This window comes from Bufo gargarizans, chromosome 6 (genome assembly GCF_014858855.1).
Source record: "Bufo gargarizans isolate SCDJY-AF-19 chromosome 6, ASM1485885v1, whole genome shotgun sequence".
In the NCBI taxonomy this organism is placed as follows: domain Eukaryota; kingdom Metazoa; phylum Chordata; class Amphibia; order Anura; family Bufonidae; genus Bufo; species Bufo gargarizans.
The window spans coordinates 26,613,015-26,629,456 of record NC_058085.1 but is presented as its reverse complement, the minus strand read 5'-3'; the positions used below and the strand labels follow the sequence as shown (position 1 = coordinate 26,629,456).

At 46.3% G+C, this 16,442-nt stretch overlaps 1 long non-coding RNA gene across 1 annotated transcript in view; it reads right to left on the bottom strand.

The window, feature by feature from the left end:
* The window catches only part of LOC122940491, a 48,693-nt gene extending 36,022 nt beyond the window's left edge, over window positions 1-12,671 (bottom strand). Inside the window, exon 1 of the long non-coding RNA XR_006390315.1 lies at window positions 12,629-12,671. This is a non-coding gene — a long non-coding RNA (uncharacterized LOC122940491). The remainder of the gene's footprint in view (window positions 1-12,628) is intronic.
* Between the last annotated feature and the right edge of the window lie 3,771 nt (window positions 12,672-16,442).

Genomic DNA, 16,442 nt, shown 5'->3' with positions numbered 1-16,442 from the left:
TACTGGCACATGCATGCACACGGGTACCGCAGGGATTCTTTGGTCACATTCATGCACTGGTGGCTAGCTTTATCTGGGGAGGAGCTAGAAGGAAACTCTCCCTTAATGTTCTGCAGAGATCTAAGCTGGAGGGGGGCGCTGCCCTGCCCGATTTTTTCTTATACTATCTGGCTGATCATCTGAAATTCTTATCTTCTTGGATCTTAGCATCAGAATTACTAAATGCGGAATATTATCTTAGGGAATACTTACACATGTCTTCTCTGTGGCCATTACTGGAAGAGTCACGGCTTGCCCTCACACGTCTGCTCCCTCTACATAAACTAGCTCACCAGGTGTGGAGTGCTGCTAAAATGCAATCCTTTAGAGATCTCTCGAATGATATATATTCCAATATGGGATAATCCCATGTTTGCTCATCTGAGAGAACTGGAAGGAATGAATTTGTGGAAATCTCATGTGTCCTTATCCTGAGAGACCTATATGGTGAGGGTACTTTACGCTCCTTTTCTCAGATGCAGGAGAAATTCGAGCTACCTTGTAACTTTTTCTTTAGATATTTGCAACTGAAACACGCGTTAAAGGCCCAGTTTGAGGAGAGAGGGCGAAACATCTTAAAATACCCTTTAATAGGTATACTGAGGCCACAGGGCCCGAGAGGTATCATTTCTGTGCTTTATACACACCTGCTTAGTAATCACACGATGTTGAACCCTCTAGCCATCGAGGGAAAGTGGAAAATCTCAATACCGTCTCTGACGGATGATGATTGGAATGAAGACTTAAAGGGAACCTGTCACCTCTACTATGCTACCCTCACTGAGAGTTTCTAAATGTTCATTGTGTTACCCTAAACCTATAAATTACACTTTTCATTTCATTTGCAGACGAATTCAATAAGTATTATGCATTTTTGCACTTCCCGCTTTTATGCAAATTAACATAAAAGAGTCATATCTTACTTATGTGACCAGAGAAGAGTCATATTTTCAAGTTCTGACTCATTTCAGGTTAATTTGCATATGTATCAAATCGGTTTTTATACACAATAAAAGCACACAGAGCTATGGGGACTGGGTATTGCGGATGTGCTAGCGGCCATCTAGCAACCCATGTCCTCAGCTCTGTACCCCAAATCCAGGTGACAGGTTCCCTTTAATGGCCCTGCTGAAGGTCTCTCCATCAATTAACAATAGGTTGATTCAGCTGTTTATTCTGCACAGAAGTTATCTTACGCACACAAAATGGGTAGACTACTACACAATAGATGTCCCAGATGTTTAGAGGGTAATGCTGATTTTTGGCATCTGATGTGTGATTGCACTTACTTGAGAGGCTTCTGGAGAGAAGTGATTGGGGTATTGACAACTATGGTTCCCTCTGTAGTACCGCTTTGCCCTAAAGTTTGTGTCCTGGGTATATTAGATTAGGAGATATGGGGGCATTATCAAAGGGTGTTCCTGAGTGAGACTCTATTATTTGCTAGAAAAACCATTGCTTTGAGGTGGATGGCCTCATAAGCCAAGATCCCAGTCCAACACGCCACGGACTTTCTCGGGATACATACGAAAACCTGAGGATGAGAGCAGGTAACCCAGGAATTGCACTTCCTGAACTTCAAATACACACTTTTCCATCTTAGCCTACAACTTATTCTGTATTAGGATCTGTAACACCCGTCTCATATGATCCTGATGAGTCTCCATATCGGGAGAATAAATTAATATGTCATCCAAATAAACAAGAACAAACCTCACTACCAGATGATGAAAGATGTCATTGATAAAGTGTTGAAAAACCGCTGGAGCATTGGTTAACCCAAAAGGCAAGACCAGATACTCAAAATGGCCCTCAGGGGTATTAAAGGCAGTCTTCCACTCATCCCCCTACTTGATCCTTACCAGATTATAAGCCCCCCTCAGATCCAATTTAGAGATCACCTTGGCATCGACAATCTGATTCAATCCAGGATTAAAGGAAGAGGGTAAGGATCACAGACGGTAATACGGTAGAGCTCACGGAAGTCCAGACATGGCCTCAGGGTACCATCCTTCTTTTTTACAAAGAAAAAGCCAGCAGCTACAGGGGATTTGGATGGTCTGATATGTCCCTATGCCAAACTCTTGGATATATAATCTCGCATGGCCTTTCTTTCGGGTTCCGAAATATTATACAACCGAGATTTGGGCAGTTTAGCTCCGGGAATAAGATTGACGGAACAATCACATTCCCGATGCGGAAGTAACTCCTGGTTACCACTCTCGGAAAACATCAGAAAATTCGGAAATGAACGAGGGTACAGCTTTAGTGGTGACCACTCGATTCTCGATTGGAGTGAATTTTGCATAGACAACTGTCTTAATACATCGTTCTATGCAAAATTCACTCCAATCGAGAATCTGTCTCGCTTGCCAACACTGTTATGGGGGGATCTGTGGATGACACTGTTATGGGGGGATCTGTGGATGACACTGTTATGGGGGGATCTGTGGATGACACTGTTATGGGGGGATCTGTGGATGACACTGTTATGGGGGGATCTGTGGATGACACTGTTATGGGGGGATCTGTGGATGACACTGTTATGGGGGGATCTGTGGATGACACTGTTATGGGTGGATCTGTGGATGACACTGTTATGGGGGGATCTGTGGATGACACTGTTATGGGGGATCTGTGGATGACACTGTTATGGGGGGATCTGTGGATGACACTGTTATGGGGGGATCTGTGGATGACACTGTTATGGGGGGATCTGTGGATGACACTGTTATGGGGGGATCTGTGGATGACACTGTTATGGGGGGATCTGTGGATGACACTGTTATGGGGGGATCTGTGGATGACACTGTTATGGGGGGATCTGTGGATGACACTGTTATGGGGGGATCTGTGGATGACACTGTTATGGGGGGGATCTGTGGATGACACTGTTATGGGGGGGGGAATCTGTGGATGACACTGTTATGGGGGGATCTGTGGATGACACTGTTATGGAGGGATCTGTGGATGGCACTATTATGGGGGATCTGTGGATGGCACTATTATGGGGGATCTGTGGATGGCACTATTATGGGGGGATCTGTGGATGACACTATTATGGGGGGATCTGTGGATGACACTGTTATGGGGGGATCTGTGGATGACACTGTTATGGGGGGATCTGTGGATGACACTGTTATGGGGGGATCTGTGGATGACACTGTTATGGGTGGATCTGTGGATGACACTGTTATGGGGGGATCTGTGGATGACACTGTTATGGGGGATCTGTGGATGACACTGTTATGGGGGGGATCTGTGGATGACACTGTTATGGGGGGATCTGTGGATGACACTGTTATGGGGGGATCTGTGGATGACACTGTTATGGGGGGATCTGTGGATGACACTGTTATGGGGGGATCTGTGGATGACACTGTTATGGGGGGATCTGTGGATGACACTGTTATGGGGGGATCTGTGGATGACACTGTTATGGGGGGATCTGTGGATGACACTGTTATGGGGGGATCTGTGGATGACACTGTTATGGGGGGATCTGTGGATGACACTGTTATGGGGGGGATCTGTGGATGACACTGTTATGGGGGGGATCTGTGGATGACACTGTTATGGGGGGGATCTGTGGATGACACTGTTATGGGGGGGGAATCTGTGGATGACACTGTTATGGGGGGATCTGTGGATGACACTGTTATGGGGGGATCTGTGGATGGCACTATTATGGGGGATCTGTGGATGGCACTATTATGGGGGATCTGTGGATGGCACTATTATGGGGGGATCTGTGGATGACACTATTATGGGGATCTGTGGATGACACTATTATGGGGATCTGTGGATGGCACTATTATGGGGGGATCTGTGGATGGCACTACTATGGGGGGGATCTGTGAATGGCACTGTTATGGAGAGGTTCTGTGGATGGCACTGTTATGGAGAGGTTCTGTGGATGACACTTATGGGGGATCTGTGGATGACACTATTATGGGGGGATCTGTGGATGGCACTGTTATGGGAGGGGGATCTGTGGATGGCACTGTTATGGGGAGGGGGATCTGTGGATGACACATATAGCATAAGATGCTAAATAGTATCATCCATAGATCCCCCCATAGCATAGTCATCCACAGATTCCCCCTCCCCATAACAGTGCCATCCACAGATCCCCCTCCCATAACAGTGCCATCCACAGATCCCCCTCCCCATAACAGTGTAATCCACAGATCCACCCCATAACAGCGCCATCCACAGATCCACCCCATAACAGCGCCATCCACAGATCCACCCCATAACAGCACCATCCACAGATCCACCCCATAACAGCGCCATCCACAGATCCACCCCATAACAGCACCATCCACAGATCCACCCCATAACAGTGCCATCCACAGATCCACCCCATAACAGTGCCATCCACAGATCCACCCCATAACAGTGCCATCCACAGAACCCCTCCATAACGGTGTCATACACAGATCCCCCATAACAGTGCCAATCACAATTTGTTTTAATATGGCCTTTGAACATCATTTTTCAAGTAAAATCACATAAACTCCTTCTTTTTTGTCATTTTGGTGTTTTTTCCCGTTTAATCGATGAAATTATCGACAACTAATCGATTATTCAAATAATCGTTAGCTGCAGGCCTAGTCACCGGATCTCCAAAAAATGCCCTTGCCCTGCGCGATTTAGTGCAGAGCAAAGAATAGCATCGGAGAAGGAACTTCTCCGATGCTCAAGTCAGGGGAGCTGCCGGGGTGCAAATGGAGGTATGTCTGGGTTCAGCTCTGAACCCGGACAACCCCTTTAAATAGATGTCATTCACCACCTGCGACAGGCATTTTTGGGTAAGAGTTGCTGAATTAAATGCAAAGACAGAAATACTTTTATTAGTGTAGAGATCCGCTCACTCCTGCTCTCTCAAGGTAGGTGCGCCAACCAAATTTGAGACACCCCTCAAAATTGGATTAAATGTAAAAAAAGAATTATGGATGGGCACTCGTACATGGAATTAAAGGACAGGATTTATTGAAACATACAAACAATATAGCAATAAAACAATAATAAAAATATAAAAGCAATTAAATGTAAAAAATATAAAAATTGTTTTTCAAGCAGAGGTTATCCACTCCAGTCGATCTCACTGGAATAAATTCCAGTACTAGGTATATAGGAGGAGGTCACACTGGGTAGGCAGCCTCTACCGAAAAAATCTATTCAGTCTTCTTATACCCTTAAAAATACATTAAACATTGTAATCCTATGTCCAAATAAATGCACATGAGTAATTGATCTAGGCGAATAGACTATTTTCAGAACACAGATATCTCAACTATGTTTCCTATTGTGGATACACAATAACACTGTGTGTGTCAGTTTGTGTCCTATTAAGTAAGCGCAAGTATCGCTAATGTCCCGGTAGCTTCTCCTGAGACTGGCAATCTTTATAAACAGTATGAGTCTCTATATGTTTCCAATGCAGTTCAAGCGGAGGGGTTAAGATGAAATGGCCAAATATAGATCGTCAATTTCTTCGGTCTTATTAACCTACTGCCTCTTGATTTTTTACCCACTATGTGGGCTTACCTTTTGCCTGATTGTCCACTTTCCTGGGGGTAAAAAGACGGTCTCTGCTCCGTGCTGTGAGCCGGCGTCCCGGCTGTAGAGTCCGTTACACCCCACGTGTGTTGCGCAGCTACTTCCCACAGCTGACTTGGTATAGGTCCTATACCAAGTCAGCTGTGGGAAGTAGCTGCGCAACACACGTGGGGTGTAACGGACTCTACAGCCGGGACGCCGGCTCACAGCACGGAGCAGAGACCGTCTTTTTACCCCCAGGAAAGTGGACAATCAGGCAAAAGGTAAGCCCACATAGTGGGTAAAAAATCAAGAGGCAGTAGGTTAATAAGACCGAAGAAATTGACGATCTATATTTGGCCATTTCATCTTAACCCCTCCGCTTGAACTGCATTGGAAACATATAGAGACTCATACTGTTTATAAAGATTGCCAGTCTCAGGAGAAGCTACCGGGACATTAGCGATACTTGCGCTTACTTAATAGGACACAAACTGACACACACAGTGTTATTGTGTATCCACAATAGGAAACATAGTTGAGATATCTGTGTTCTGAAAATAGTCTATTCGCCTAGATCAATTACTCATGTGCATTTATTTGGACATAGGATTACAATGTTTAATGTATTTTTAAGGGTATAAGAAGACTGAATAGATTTTTTCGGTAGAGGCTGCCTACCCAGTGTGACCTCCTCCTATATACCTAGTACTGGAATTTATTCCAGTGAGATCGACTGGAGTGGATAACCTCTGCTTGAAAAACAATTTTTATATTTTTTACATTTAATTGCTTTTATATTTTTATTATTGTTTTATTGCTATATTGTTTGTATGTTTCAATAAATCCTGTCCTTTAATTCCATGTACGAGTGCCCATCCATAATTCTTTTTTTACAGAAATACTTTTCTCTAGTGCACTAGTAGTCAAACCATGCATACGAACGAACTGTCCATCAATCAGGTTAACCCCTGCCCCATTGTCGATAAATACTTTGATTTCCACAGTTTGGGACTCTAGTGCCACCTTGGCAGACAGGAGAAATCTGGTACTATCAGAAAAAGACCACCCACACCACCAATAGTAACTTAGGGATTAAACGCCTTTTTCTTGTTTTTACCTTGACGCTGCAAGAACGGACAACTATTCACAAAATGTCCCTTCTTTCAAAAACAGTCCCCCTTCATATGACCAAAGCTCTTACCAGCAGTCCCAGGAGTAGCTCCCCCTAGCTGCATAGGCTCATTACAAGGCGTAAACTTGAGAGTCTCCACCCAAAGTTTTAGAGGGAGCAGCCATCTCATATGATAGTACCTCCTGAGAATGAGGGACTTTAGATCTCTCTCTCAGATGTCTATCTATATGTACAGCAAGTGCCATGGCTGCCTCCAAAGACTCAGGATTCTCGTGAAAGGCCAATGTGTCTTTCAGCCTCTCAGATAATCCCTGAAAGAATTGACTACACAGAGCTTGATCATTCCACTAAGTATCCGCAGCCCATCTCCTAAATTCAGAGCAGTAGATCTCCGCAGACTGCTCTCCTTGCCGCAAGCCACGCAATTTAGTCTTGGCCAAGTATAATCCGATCCGGGTCGTCGTAAATTAAACCCAGAGCTCTGAAAAACTCGTACACCGACAGGAGGGACTGCGATCCAGTCGGCAAAGAAAAGGCCCAAGCCTGGACATCTCCTTTAAGCAGTGACATGATGATACCCACTCTTTGACTCTCATCACCAGAAGAGCGAGGATGCAGCTTAAAATATAATTTACATGACTCCCTAAACAGGGTGAAATTATCACTGCCACCGGAAAAACTGTCTGGGAGAGCAACCTTAGGTTCAGGGCAGGCCCGATTCCCACAGTCGGAACCAGCTGCCAGAGGTCTCTGGATCTGTGCGACGGTATTGTGGAGGTCAGCTACCTCCAAAGACAACCCCTGTAGCTGTCCCACCAGTGCATGAATTGGATCCACTGCCGCACTGATACAAACAAAATGGCAGTTTATAATTTCACAACGAGGTGTGGGAGGAAACACCACACCAAACACAAGAGGAGGAGGGGGGAAGATATCTGGCCTAGAAGCTAGGGAGAGGAAAACCACCACCTAATGAATCCTAGCCTTGACTGCTAACCGAATGAACGGACCTCAAAGTGGTAGGACCGTTCATTCACTGGTACCTAAAGCCTGACTACCCTGTAATGCCCTGAGGTAGTGATAAGGGTCCAAAGATGACCCGTTCCTTATAGGGATCGACTGATTATCGGTTTTACCAATATTATCGGCCGATATTCAGGATCTTGAACGTTATCGGTGTCGACATCTATATTGCCGATATACCGATAACGTATGGGGAACAAGGATCGCGCTGCTGTCAGCGCTCTCCGTGTTCCCTCAGCAGCACAGGGGAGAAGGAAGCAGTGTCTCCCTCCCCCTGTGCCGCTGCTGCCATCAATGAGAGGAGGGAGGACGAGAGGAGGGAAGACAAGAGGAGGGGCTGTGGTCACTGCGCCAACAATGAAGATAACTCTCTCATTAATTCACATACAGGAGGCGGGAGCTGGCTGCAGAATCACATAGACGGCTCCCGACCTCTATAACAAGTAGCTGCAATCTGCGGTAGTTAACCCCTAATTAATGAGAGAGTTATCTTCATTGGCGGTGCAGTGCGCCCCCCCACCTCAGTATTAGACATTGGTGGCTCAGTGCGCCCCCCCACCCAACCCCAGTATTAATCATTGGTGGCAGGAAGTGGCCACAGGGTCCCCCTACCCCCAACTCAAGTAATTTCATTGGTGGTGCAGTGGCAGTTTCTGATCGGAGCCCCAGCAGTGTAACTCTGGGGCTCCGATCGGTTACCATGGCAGCCAGGACACTACTGAAGCCCTGGCTGCCATGGTAAGCTCCCTGCTACTGTGTGCACAAAGCCCAGGGCAGCAGGGAGAGTGTGAAGTCCTATTCACCCTAATAGAGATCTATCAGGGTGAATAGGACAAGGGTTCTAGTCCCTTAGGGGGCTAATAGTATATCAAAAATGAAAATTCACAGAATATCGGTATAAATTATCGGCCTGAAAGTTCAGATTATCTGTATCGGCTCTAAAAAATCTATATCGGTCGATCCCTAGTTCCTTAAGCTGAAGGAACAGGCAGATACCAGAAGGCAGGGGAAACAACACAAAACAAATACAAAGGATGAGACACTTAACTCCTGAAGTAGAAGAAAGAGCAGGAACACCAGAGGAGACAACACACACCAGCTCTTCCACTTGCAAATGAAGCTATACACTGCAAGGAGTGAAGGGACTTAAATAGTAATGACCACTATGCTGCACCTGACTATTGGTGGGGTCATTACCATCAACAACAAAGTGAAATTAAAAGAGGCTGTGAGATGACATCACGTGCAGACAGCCTCTCCGACCTTCTAACACCTAGTCTGGGAGTGACCGTGACACAGAGAGACAACCCATTCCTCGCCAGATGGACGAGTGGAAGTCTCTGTCTCAGGCCCAGATACAAACAACAGGGAAAAATACAATATATAAACAAATGCTACACTTAACTTCTGAAGAGAGGGATGAGCAGGAACACCAGAGACGACCTCAAACCAGTTCAGCTAAACCCAAATGAAGCTATCTACCGGATAGTCAGAAGGGAGGGGTCAGACTATAAAGGGTAGAAGTGATGACCACTGAGCAACAGCTGAGAAAAGGGAAGTGGTCATTAACCCAGTCAACACTGAATCAAGATAAATCAAGGAGGCTGTTAGATTCCTTCATGCTCAGCCAAGTTAAATGAACAAGCGTGGTGTTGGCTGTTGGCACCAGGTTAAAAAAAAGTATGGGAAATTGAATAAACTCCAATTTAGGAGGCTCGCCTTGAACGGTTGTGCATATACACTCACCTAAAGAATTATTAGGAACACCATACTAATACGGTGTTGGACCCCCTTTTGCCTTCAGAACTGCCTTAATTCTACGTGGCATTGATACAACAAGGTGCTGATAGCATTCTTTAGAAATGTTGGCCCATATTGATAGGATAGCATCTTGCAGTTCATGGAGATTTGAGGGATGCACATCCAGGGCACGAAGCTCCCGTTCCACCACATCCCAAAGATGCTCTATTGGGTTGAGATCTGGTGACTGTGGGGGCCATTTTAGTACAGTGAACTCATTGTCATGTTCAAGAAACCAATGTGAAATGATTTGAGCTTTGTGACATGGTGCATTATCCTGCTGGAAGTAGCCATCAGAGGATGGGTACATGGTGGTCATGAAGGAATGGTCATGGTCAGAAACAATGCTCAGGTAGCCTGTGGCATTTAAACGATGGACAATTGGCACTAAGGGGCCTAAAGTGTGCCCAGAAAACATCCCCCACACCATTACACCACCACCACCAGCCTGCACAGTGGTAACAAGGCATGATGGATACATGTTCTCAATCTGTTTACGCCAAATTCGGACTCTACCATTTGAATGTCTCAACAGAAATCGAGACTCATCAGACCAGGCAACATTTTTCCAGTCTTCAACAGTCCAATTTTGGTGAGCTCGTGCAAATTGTAGCCTCTTTTACCTATTTGTAGTGGAGATGAGTGGTACCGGGTGGGGTCTTCTGCTGTTGTAGCCCACCTTTCTTTCCCATTCTGACATTCAGTTTGGAGTTCAGGAGATTGTCTTGACCGGGACCACAACCCTACATGCATTGAAGCAACTGCCATGTGATTGGTTGACTAGATAATAATAATAATAATTCTTTAGGTGAGTGTATAGGAACAACGCTATTGAAGACGTGTCGGAGATAAAAATCAATCCCCAAAAGGTAGGTAGGCAGCCAGGGATGCAGGTGTCCTCAGATGAGCGTGCCAAGGCCCACACGAAGGATTAATGTAAAGTGGAAGAAAGGAACATCCCTCGGCGAAAGGAACCAACCAGATGCAAATTGCGTATCTTCAGAAGTATTTATTGCAAACTCACTACGCGTTTCGGGGAGGAAATCCCCTTTATTAGGTGAATAATGTTGCATAACAATTGAACAAACATACTGGGTATATATACACACAAATAGTCACATGCAAACAAGGTCAAAGGGGAGGTGGGCGTTATCCCCAAACCACCCCAAAATTGGGACATAAAAACAATTGTACAAGCAGGTATAATAAAACACATATGTATATGTACTGCCACATTGTACTGCCACATTGTACTGCCACATTGTACTGCCACATTGGGCTCGCAGACCATACAATAAATACAAACACAATTGCCGCTCCTGAATGCAGCACATCGCTTCAGAGGAAAGCCTACGTCACCTTGTGTCACATAACCGCCTCCTTCACAGACTAGAGCAGCCGATGTCCTGCTGCTAGGAAGACGGTAAGTATGGGGTGTTTATTTTTTTTACATTCTGTGAAGGGCACAATGTGGGCATATTACTGGGGGTCACAATGTGGGCATATTACTGGGGGGCACAATGTGGGCATATTACTGCGGGGGCACAATGTGGGCATATTACTGCGGGGGCACAATGTGGGCATATTACTGCGGGGGCACAATGTGGGCATATTACTGCGGGGGCACAATGTGGGCATATTACTGGGGGGGCACAACGTGGGCATATTATTGGGGGGCACGATGTAGTCATATTACTGGAGAGCACAATGTGGGCATATTACTGGAGGGGGGCACAATGTGGGCATATTACTGGGGGCACAATGTGGGCATATTACTGAAGGGGGGCACAATGCGGGCATACTACTGAGGGAACAATGTTGGCATACTACTGGGGGAACAATGTTGGCATACTACTGGGGGCAAAATGTAGGCATACTACTGGGGGCAAAATGTGGGCATACTACGGGCACAATGTGGGCATACTACGGGCACAATGTGGGCATACTACTGGGGGGCACAATGTGGGCATACTACTGGGGGGCACAATGTGGGCATACTACTGGGGGGCACAATGTGGGCATACTACTGGGGGGCACAATGTGGGCATGTTACGGGGGGGGCACAATGCGGACATGTTACTGGGGGGGCACAATGTGGGCATATTACTGGGGGGGCACAATGTGGGCATACTACTGTGGGCACAATATGGGCATACTACTGGGGGGCACAATGTGAGCATACTATTGGGAGGCACAATGTGAGCATACTATTGGGAGGCACAATGTGGGCATACTATTGGGGGGCACAATGTGGTCATATTACTGGGGGGCACAATGTGGGCATATTACTAGGGGGCACAATGTGGGCATATTACTGGGGGGCACAATGTGGGCATATTACTGGGGGGCACAATGTGGGCATAATACTGGAGGGCACAATGTGGGCATAATACTGGGGGGGACAATGTGGGCATATTACTTGGGGGGCACAGTGTGGGCATAGTACTGGGGGCACAATGTGGGCATAGTACTGGGGGGCACAATGTGGGCATAGTACTGGGGGGCACAATGTAGACAGTACTGGGGGGCACAATGTGGGCATATTACTGGGGGGCACAATGTGGGCATATTACTAGGGGGGTACAATGTGGGCATAATACTGGGGGGCACAATGTGGTCATAATACTGGGGGGCACAATGTGGTCATAATACTGGGGGGCACAATGTGGGCATAGTACTGAGGGGCACAATGTGGGCATACTACTGGGGGGCACAATGTGGGCATACTACTGGGGGGCACAATGTGGGCATACTACTGGGGGGCACAATGTGGGCATACTACTGGGGGGCACAATGTGGGCATACTACTGGGGGCACAATGTGGGCATAATGTGGGCATACTACTGGGGGCACAATGTGGGCATAATTACTATGTGGGGCATTAAGTGGACTGGTTAGGATTCGGTGTACAGGTATGTTTTGGGCGGAGTTAGAGGCGTGGCCTGGTGCACACAACCTGTCCCTCTTTGTTGGTTACACAGTTGGGAGGTATGGGAAGGTATAAAGGTCCTGAAGGCTGCTCCGTGCTGCATCTATAACGGGTCTGAACAGGCCTTACAGGTGCGGCGCTGGGAGCGCTCCTCTTACCTGGATGGAGCCTGTCCTTCTCTGTGCTGCAGGAGGAAGTAAAGGACCTGTGATGATGTCATGACCATGTGATCATGTGTGGGCGGAGTCAGGCTCCAGGCTGTGCTGCAGAAGGTACAGGACCTGTGATGATGTCATGACCATGTGATCGTGTGTGGGCGGAGTCAGGCTCCAGGTTGTGCTTCATGAGGAAGTAAAGGACCTGTGATGATGTCATGACCATGTGATCATGTGTGGGCGGAGTCAGGCTCCAGGTTGTGCTGCAGGAGGAAGTAAAGGACCTGTGATGATGTCATGACCATGTGATTATGTGTGGGCGGAGTCAGGCTCCAGGTTGTGCTGCAGGAGAAAGTAAAGGACCTGTGGTGATGTCATGACCATGTGATTATGTGTGGGAGGAGTCATGGAGATCACATGGCCAGGTTTAACTGCTCTGTGTATGCAGAACAGGACTCTTGTGCAGCTTGTAATTCCAGTGTGTATGTAGCAGTGCTGTATGTGTGTGATGTTTATATGGATGAGCTGTATCAGTGTAATGTCTATGTAGCAGTGCTGTATGTATTTGCAAGCTGTGTAATATCCCTTTCCCTATAGTTGTATGAGTGTGTGCAGCAGAGCTGTGTATGTGTAATATTCAGTTACTACAGCTGAGTCTCTGTCATGTCCATGCAGCAGAGCTGTGTATGTGTAATGTTCAGTTACTACAGCTGAGTCTCTGTCATGTCCATGCAGCAGAGCTGTGTACGTGTAATGTTCAGTTACTACAGCTGAGTCTTTGTCATGTCCATGTAGCAGAGCTGTGTACGTGTAATGTTCAGTTACTACAGCGGAGTCTTTGTCATGTCCATGTAGCAGAGCTGTGTATGTGTAATGTTCAGTTACTACAGCAGAGTCTCTGTCATGTCCATGTAGCAGAGCTGTGTATGTGTAATGTTCAGTTACTACAGCTGAGTCTCTGTCATGTCCATGTAGCAGAGCTGTGTATGTGTAATGTTCAGTTACTACAACTGAGTCTCTGTCATGTCCATGCAGCAGAGCCCTGTATGTGTAATGTTCAGTTACTACAGCTGAGTCTCTGTCATGTCCATGTAGCAGAGCTGTGTATGTGTAATGTTCAGTTACTACAGCGGAGTCTCTGTCATGTCCATGTAGCAGAGCTGTGTATGTGTAATGTTCAGTTACTACAGCTGAGTCTCTGTCATGCCCATGTAGCAGAGCTGTGTATGTGTAATGTGCAGTTACTACAGCGGAGTCTCTGTCATGTCCATGTAGCAGAGCTGTGTATGTGTAATGTACAGTTACTACAGCGGAGTCTTTGTCATGTCCATGTAGCAGAGCTGTGTATGTGTAATGTTCAGTTACTACAGCTGAGTCTCTGTCATGTCCATGTAGCAGAGCCGGCGATGTAATCTGCTGGTATCGGGGCTCTGTGAGGTAACTCTATCGCCCGGATATTACCCCAGGACCCGCAGCTGTCTCTACCCCAGAGCTCACACTTGTGGATCACATTATTATGATATGAGTCCGATATGCATTTGCACTTTATGGGGCTTAAACAAAGTTAGCTTGCCCCTCCCCTTCCATCCTCCGTTCTCGTAATTCCCCCCTCTTTCCGCTATTGTAACTCTCAGGTGCCGACTTGGGCTTGATCATTACAATGACTAATTTTTCCCGCCACTATTACGCTGATCTGCGATGGTTACTGATATTTGTTACGGTTCGGGATTGAATTCCAGTAGCTTTACCTGAGACGGTATTGGTTACCATGGCTGTGCCGGCATACATACATAATTCCTCTGGGTAGCCATCTTATATGCTTCTGGCCTATGTAAAGAAAACAGTGAACTCTCATCTTCTGAAGCCTGGGTCACCTATGATATAGATGGACACTTTTATTACCACTACTCTGTGAGGCCGGCTATAAAAGGTCATAAAGGCTATACCAGGCCCAGCTCATCCTGTCCTATAAGATAAGATCAGCTCGCTGTCAAGCCTGGCTGGAGCGTGACGTCATTAATTTCCAGGTCTGGTTTGAGGAGAGCTAATAGCCCTTAATTAGCTCTGGGCATAAAACCAGTCCACTTTCATATTTCATTTATGAATCAACTTATGCCCTTTCTGACACCAGATCCAGGCTCTACAGATTATTGTGGTTAATTGGGTATCAAATATGACTAGAGGATGTGATTCTGTAGCTGACCTATGGGTGGTAGAAGAACTACAGGTCCCAGCATTACCGTGTGTGGTCTCATTCTGTATGTAAATAAATAAGGATCGCAAATATGTATTCTGTATAAAAATATGCCGATGTATCAGGGAGATACGGGCTTAAGTATAATCCTCATTGTAGGAACTGAACTTTGATGGGGTAGTAACAAAGATAATGATCAGCCGGCACTCCGGAAAATAGCGTGGTGCACGTGTCCTGAGATAACGATCTCACATCAACGATAGGAAAGAACCGGCACTCACTGATATGTTGCAAAGAAAGTAGATGTCTTTAATGGTCACATATATACATCCGTGACGCGTTTCGACTCACGTCTGGAGTCTTTCTCAAACAAATGAATATGGACACGTCCATATTCATTTGTTTGAGAAAGACTCCAGACGTGAGTCGAAACGCGTCACGGATGTATATATGTGACCATTAAAGACATCTACTTTCTTTGCAACATATCAGTGAGTGCCGGTTCTTTCCTATCGTTGAACTTTGATGGGGTCATAAAACACTTGGGGCCATCCCTAGGCTTCACAGTCACTCTGCTGCCATTGGCTGACAGGAGTAAGTCTCCTGCCCATGGGAAAGTTCATAAAAATCCATGCACAAGGACAGAGGAGAGAGACCCATGGAACATCACCAGACACTTAATTGGACATTGACGGCATATCCCTGTATCAGAAGAACTTTGAGGGTCTCCCCTGATACATACTGAACAGGGTTTGCAAGGATTCCAAAAGGACATATGAGCGACCATCTGAAACCCTCCAGAGAAACTAAGTATTCTTTCATCTTTTTCCCTTTCATTTGAACTGTCGTGATTATTTATATTGTTATTATTATTCTGTAGATTTATAGTCATTTTCATTAGACTTGTATGCACTGCTTTTTACCTCTTATTAAAGATTATAAAATCTAAATAGCCAAGTCTTCCATATACTAAGCTGCTGAACAACGTACCTTGCCTTTGAAGAGACGTTACCAGGTAGTTAGTTCAATTGCATTTAGGAATTGTAGCTGGGGGTGATTGACTGCGGTTGGTCAGTAAGTGATATCCGGTTCATCCACTGATCTGTGTGATAGTGAATGACCCGGATAGTCGGCTCGTGGACCGGGAACCCACGTGGTGGCAGTTACCGAAGTGTAGTGGGGGGTGTTAGCCGGATGGTAATACCCCGGTCACGTGAGGTGTCTGTGTGTGCGCATACTCCGTCACAGACCACTACGTCACAGCTGTGGGATCCGGAGCGATCACATGAACATGCGCAGCTCACGCGAGTGTCACTTCTTGGTTCCGGTGTGGGCGGATGTGACGTCACTGGCGCATTGGCGCGGTACATGGCGTGATGCGAGTGGTTGGTTTTCCGAATTGTAGGCCTGGTGCAGGCAGGATAGACACGCCCCTTGAAGAAGCCGTCGGGGTGCGCTCACTACAGATCTAAGGTTTGTCCCCCATTATATTTCCAATTGGTATTTACTTGCTAGTTGTTATACGGGCCCCACATGGATTGCGGTCTGCGGGCGGCATATTATTACTAAGCCATTAGCAGGGATGTTTGAAGGGGCTACATTTATCCGGTGTATCTTTGATGA